The sequence below is a fragment of the Megalops cyprinoides genome, chromosome 18, assembly GCF_013368585.1.
Source record: "Megalops cyprinoides isolate fMegCyp1 chromosome 18, fMegCyp1.pri, whole genome shotgun sequence".
Lineage (NCBI taxonomy): Eukaryota > Metazoa > Chordata > Actinopteri > Elopiformes > Megalopidae > Megalops > Megalops cyprinoides.
This window is the reverse complement of record NC_050600.1, coordinates 7,169,210-7,175,828: the sequence shown is the minus strand read 5'-3', so window position 1 is coordinate 7,175,828 and position 6,619 is coordinate 7,169,210.

Below are 6,619 nucleotides of genomic sequence, written 5' to 3'. Positions count from 1 at the left end.
CCCCATCATTCATTCCAAGCCTAACTGCACTTAAGTCAGCAGATATTGAATGCTGAACCTTTGCATATATTGAATGCCAAACCTTCTGCAGATATTGAATTTTGAACCTCCTACAGATATATTGCCTTTCTCTGTGTATAGTAGGTGAGAACAATTCATTATGCAGGGGTGTCATACACTGTTCTCACAGAAAACAAGAGCTTATTGTGAACTGCAATGGAAAGCACGGGGGCTGATCTTCCAGATCTAAAGAGAAAACCCTGTATTTGTGGTGGTTGTGTGATATTCCTCAGTTGGCCTGTATCACCTAAGATGACCCCATGTTACTGTATGTATGTATCAGCCAGGCCATGTTGTTGCTGTGCTGTACAGGAGAGTAATTTTTAAAAAAGTTTAAGGTCCTCTTAGGCTCGTTTGACGGGCAACTGCTCCACCCAGCAGTAGAAGCAGCAGAGAAAGACTACGGGAAGACTGCCCTCCGTCTGCAGATGGTCTGCACCCTGTCACGTCCTGTACACTGGACTTATACTGAAAGCTACCTGCAGATCAATGACTGTGTTTGGGAACCATGTTACAGACACCAAGGACAAGCAATGCAAAGATTCCTTCTTAACCACAAGCCCTCTGTTAAGAAAACATCATTGTGCAAGCAGGCGTGTGAAGGACTTATTCAATGAGGTGCCATCCTAACCTGCCTGTTGCACTACAGCCAAAGGATGCTTCTGCAGAGCAGCACTGCACAAAGAATTAGAATAAATGAACCTGCCATTCAAACCGACTTTCATTCTGCTCGACGTCGGTTAAAATTCAAAATCCGATGCATTCTAATAGAACGGTATTATGCTCCCTGGAACTGTGAAAGTTACATGAATGAAAAGGCAATTAAAATGAGGGGTTGTCTTTGTGACGAGGCCTTTCACAAAGCCTATGCCACTTGTCTGTGTGTAACCGCATCTGGCTGTGGTCCATCTTTTCAGACTGGAAGCAATTACATCTGCAGGTGGGAATGAAAATATGCTGAGGATGTCCCTTTTGTCTGCTCTTGAAGAATCACGCAGAGCCATTTTAGAGGTTTTTTTTTCCAGCCAAGATACAGTTCACAGTGACTGATTGCCCCACGCCCACTTGCTATGAAGATGGATCTGCAGAAAACAGCAGTTGTTCTTTAAAACGGTTCCAATAAAGCTTTGTCTAGTGGCAGATGTCACCTAATCCACCTGCTTAATTTTCTCCTCCACCAAAGTGTGACTGCTCTGATTAAATCAAGGGCTCGTTGAAGAGGCTGCTGAAGAGGGCCAGCGCTTACACAACTTTTTCAATTAGACCTAATCAGATGAGAGAAAAGCAGGAGTTGCGGGGATTATACCACACAACGTCACCTCTCCTCCATTCCCATTTTGAGGAGAGAGAGAGAGAGAGAGAGAGCGGGAAGGGGAGGAAGGAAGAAATGTCAAAGTGTGTGGATGACAGAGACTTACCCCTTTCATTGACTGAGTTCTTTTATCCCACAAGGGCATGCCCGTTCCATCACGGGCTTAAAGGCATCAGGACTTAGAGGGAAACATTGCATTCCTGTAATGGGACGTAGGATCTTTGGATCTTCAACTAGCAAAAGGGGACGGGGGCATTGAGGGGAGAGAGAGGGAAAAAATGGCAGGGGATAAAGATTGGTTCTTAGGGTGATCTGGGGATAGATAAGAATAGGATGGGATAGATGTACGTGGTGAAAATGTCATGAGAAGTTTTTTTTTGGTCCATTTATTTATTTTGGTGTTTGAACAGTTTATTCTTTATTATCATTTTTGATGTCTAACTGAAGGAAAGACTGGCCTTCCCAGTCCTTATGTTGAAATTATTGCCTGCTTGTTGCACTTGAAAATACAAATTTGGTCACAAAAAAGAGATTTCTGTCTCTCTGAGGCAAACAGTCAGAAATAAGGGCCTTATTTCTGACTGTTTGCCTCCTTTTCTTCTTAAAACGACAGTCGTGCACTCTTATTTCCTGGTTTTCAGTTTTTAAATTTTAAATTTTTTTTTTTTTTATCAGAGAAGGGGTGTGCCTCGTCGGAATAGACACCCTCATAAAAAGAACGGGTGGTGCCGGACGGTGTGTTTCTCTCCCCATTACCGCAATCAAAAGGACGTGAGGCGGCACCGGCAGCGCCGAGCGGCTGCCTTCTGCCGCGCTCGCCATGCTAATCTGATTACAGGAAGTTCTTTCGTGCTCTGCCATTGCTTTGAAGTGAGACGCCTGTGGCCTGTGAAGATCATAGGAGCTGAGGGTGCTATTATTCAAACCTGCTGTCTTTGATTCCCTGACCACACAATGCAGAACCCCCTCCCCCAACCACCACCACCACCCGACCAATAGCCCCCCCCCCCCCCCCCCCAAAAAAGATCATAATATATAAGACGTGTTGAATGAGAGAAGAAAACCCCACAATAATCAAACCCTGTCCAGACATACATACATAAAAAATGCAATTCATCTTTTGTAACCCTTGATCAATGCAGGGCGTTGTATGCAGGCACACACATACACACATACTGAAAGTTCACTGACTTCTGTCTGTTCTGGTGCTGGCCGCAGTGCTGGCCGGTGACCGCAGCCCTCTGCTGGGAGGAGACTTATTCTCCCCAGTAAGACGCAATTCCAGCTGAAGCCATGAATGAATGTGAATTGCACACACTGTAAGTGGATTAGGCTCCAGGGAGAGAATGTCCTAGTGTTGTGACCACTGCCCACTCCCTTATATGCACCTCTGTGGCTCTTATTTTACTGTAACGACGACAGGCCCTTAAATCGTATTTACTCTCATTTCCTCTTATCTTGCAGTTTATCCGGCCACATGCGGGTACGCACTCAGTATTGATTTTGCCCCTCCTTTTAACGAGTCTGTATCAACCAATGCGCCATGCCAGTTTACCTTAAGAGGAAGTAGCTGCATGCATAGCTAAATGAGGGCTATCGTTCTCACGCTCTGCAGCCAAAAGGGAGCCACTTCCTTTGAAATGATGACTGATTTCTGCTTGCTTTAAGGTACCTGTAGATGTTACTCCTACAGTCTTTCCCTGTGGCTTCTGAGTAAGAAACTACCACCTATACAATATAACATAAGATGAAGGAAGTCCCATTACACTGTTCTTACTGACAGGTGACAGCTACCTCAGCTCCCCCAACCAGACCCCATCAGATGCCCCTGCTCTATCAGAACCCCATCCTTTCTTCCTTCCTTATGCATCAGAACCCAGTGCTCTCTTCCTTATCTATCAGAACCCTGTCTTCTGGTCCTACTCCATCAGAACCCTGTCCTGTCCTCTTCTCATTGAGCATCTCTGTCAGAAAAGGAAGACTCACTGCTCTCCTTTTCCCTGTGTGAGGTGGCCTTGCATTCACCCATTGTATGCCCCTGTTTGCGGATTGGGTGCTGGGAATGTAGCACAGTCAGAATGAGCTGTCAGCAGAAGGTCTTGATTCAGTGCCCCACTCCTCTGACATATTTAGTGTTGTTGCTTGGTCCTGATCCAGTTACAGGGAGAGTGTAGAAAGCTCATCTGGTCACTTGGTATTGTTTGGAGATTTACACAGATTAACCAGCCTTTGAGCCTGTCAGTAATTCTCTTGATGCTCCTGTCCCACACCACATCGATCCCTGTAACTGTGAGTCGTGCAAGAGACAGCTGATGAAAAGGAATGGGAATAGGGCATTATCCTTCTGCTGGAGAATTCATGATCACAGCATTGTCTTGGACATTCCCTTCATCTAACTGAATGCTTTCCTGATTCCCTTTTTTGCTGCCAGGAGATTAGGAATTAGCCTGTTGTCATTCATAAAGACTAAGAGTCGCGTAATGCGTAAGTCCCTATTGTGACGTCAGACATGGAACTGGTGATGATCAGAGTTTGATGCTCCAGTCAGGTTCTTTACTCTTGCATTTGCCTTGCATCTTTTCATTGCAAAACGCAGTGAAACATGGCTACTCTAGCACTGGTCCTATTGCTTTGGGTTACAGAGAACGCTTGCGAGTGTTCAACTCATTTTACTCTCAGACTTAAGTATCTGTTGCCAAATTGCTTTTGGTCCATGGTTGACACTGAATTACAGGGGAAAGGGCTGATATTCAACATAAATTCCATTATTTTGTCTCTGAAGATGTTTTAGTGAAGGAGGATTTGCGTGAATAGGCCTTCAGGAGCCGGTCTGTACAGCAGCATTCTCAGTGGTCCGGTGTTCACTGAACCTGCTGGAGTGTGACTGCACTGTGATCAATGGCTTTGTGCTTGAACAAAGAAATCGGACCGGATCTTCTGTAAGCTCGGCTAATGCACTCTGCTCCCCTGGCTTCCCTTGAGTTTTACTTTGCTGTTTCAGAATTAAAAGACAACCTGACTGAGCATTTATTGCATCTAGTACATATAAACAGGGATGAAAGGGGAAGGTGTGAGGGGGGGGGAATACAGGCTGAAGCTATTTCAAAAGGGTGAAGAGAACAGTGCTGACTGCCTAATGGATTAACTTCATCTCACATGGATATCTGTTGCTGTTGCTGTTGATTAACTCATTTGCTCAGTCAGTTTTCATTCTTTGACACCCCATCAAATCCTATTCAGGTCTCCCCCAGATCTTGTCATTATCCCGCCCCCCCCACTCCCATCCCCACTCGCCCTAATTTGCTTTGGTGATGTGCAGTTGTTCACTGTATCCATATCTACGGCTTGACAGTGGAGTCAACAGCCCGCAGATAAATGAGGATGCTATTAGGCTCTGGAGTGACTGGCTGCAGGCACACACCAACGGCGTTCTGTTAACAAACCCCTTTCCAGCAACTCTGAGGCTCTGAAGTCCAGGGTGTCTCCATGCCTCACTGCCCCTCTGTCTCGCAGTACTGTTGGGCTTCTCTTCCAAGGAGCCACATCAACCTGCTTCTGTCATTTGTTACGCTGCTGTCAGAGTGAGTTTGCCTGATTGGCTACTGAGAGAACCTTTTCACAGCTCCCTGTGATCCGTTGATGGAGGGATACTTTTAATCATTTGGTTTCAACTTTATACATTTCATTGCTTCTGTACTTTTCTCTAAAACAACCAGTTTCTGTGAAACTTTTCACAAGCTCAGAGATACAGTATGGGTCTACATGAAGAATGCTTCATACAATGCAAGTTTCACAAATTGCATGTCCGTATATAATTAATGGTGTCTGCTGTAGTGGTGACACCGAAGTGAAACTTCGTGTATTTAATCGGTACTGTAGATGAGGAATACCTCTTAAATCCCCTTCCTCCACAGACGGATCTCTGAGCCTCAGAGTCAGCTATTTCTCAGCCACTGTGTAAATCTGGCCATGCAGGAACAAGGATGCCTTCACTTGAGCTTTCCTCCCCGTAAAACACGCTTGGACACTCTGGGTTCATCCGTAGAGGGGGAGCCACGTGCTTTGACGAAGAATGTGATTTGCAGTGCGAGTATGATGTGTATGGATCCCGACCCCCTCCAGATGCACCCTGGGAAGTGATTTGTGTGCACAGCTCCTCGGGTAGCCGCCTGCGCGGGATATGGCGGTGTGCACGGTGTGTGTTTACTTAGCGTGTGCTGTGCATTGACATGCTGGCTGGAGGCTGTAAACTGCAGACATTGATGGGGCTAGGTAAGGGGTGATAGAGGGTAAATCTTTTCTTAGTGCAGACTCAAATGAATCACTCCTGTTTGTGTGTGTGTGTGTGTGTGTGCACTTATGCATTTGTCTGTGGCTGTGCATGTGTCCATGCGCGTGCATGTACGTGTGTGTGTGTGTGTGTGTGTGTGTGTGTGTGTGTGTGTGTGTGCGCATACACATTTGTGTGTATACATATGCACATGCATGTGTGATTGCATGTGTGTCTGTGTGCGTGTGCTTGCTGTACACTGTATAGCGCTGCAGCAGAGATGTTCCAAATAATATATATTCTTTATGCAAGGATGTGGATTCATCTAGTGTAGCTAGCTGTCAGTAAAAGAGCCAACTGCAACAGAAAGTTAAGGCAGCAAACTCATTTGGTGCCTTTGTTGGAGCTGTCATTGGAAGGGCGCATTGTGTTTACATGGGTTATAGCGTAGTGTTAAGCATGCCGTTTTGGCTCAATAAATGACACATTTATCTTCATAATCTCAGTCTGATTAGATCCATTCTCAGCTGTCAGCTGTCAGGCAGACAGTGGCTGACTGTGGGTCAGTAGTGACGTCAGGGACTCACCAAGACTGCTGCTTTGTTGCATACTAATGCAGTCTATGTCCAAAGGTGTGACCTTTCATGAACTGAGTGTGGATATTGCCACTGCCTATTCTCTAAAATCGTAACATGCTAATGCTTGTTAAAACTGCTCTTTGCTGTTATTTTCTTGGCTTTTCCATCTAGTCGGTAAATGCATCGCATCTACAGTCCATTGTGATGCTGAGCGGAAACACCATTCAATCATTTTTGTGGCTCAAGGCTAGGGCTTTCAGCGGCTCCCTGAAACGGCTCACCTCAGGATACCCACGGATAACCGCCATGAAAGCTCGGGGACTCATTTTACGGCGGAACAATGAGCCGGCTCCCCGAATAACAAGTCTCGGCACATTCGGAAGAGGCGCTTAGTTAGAG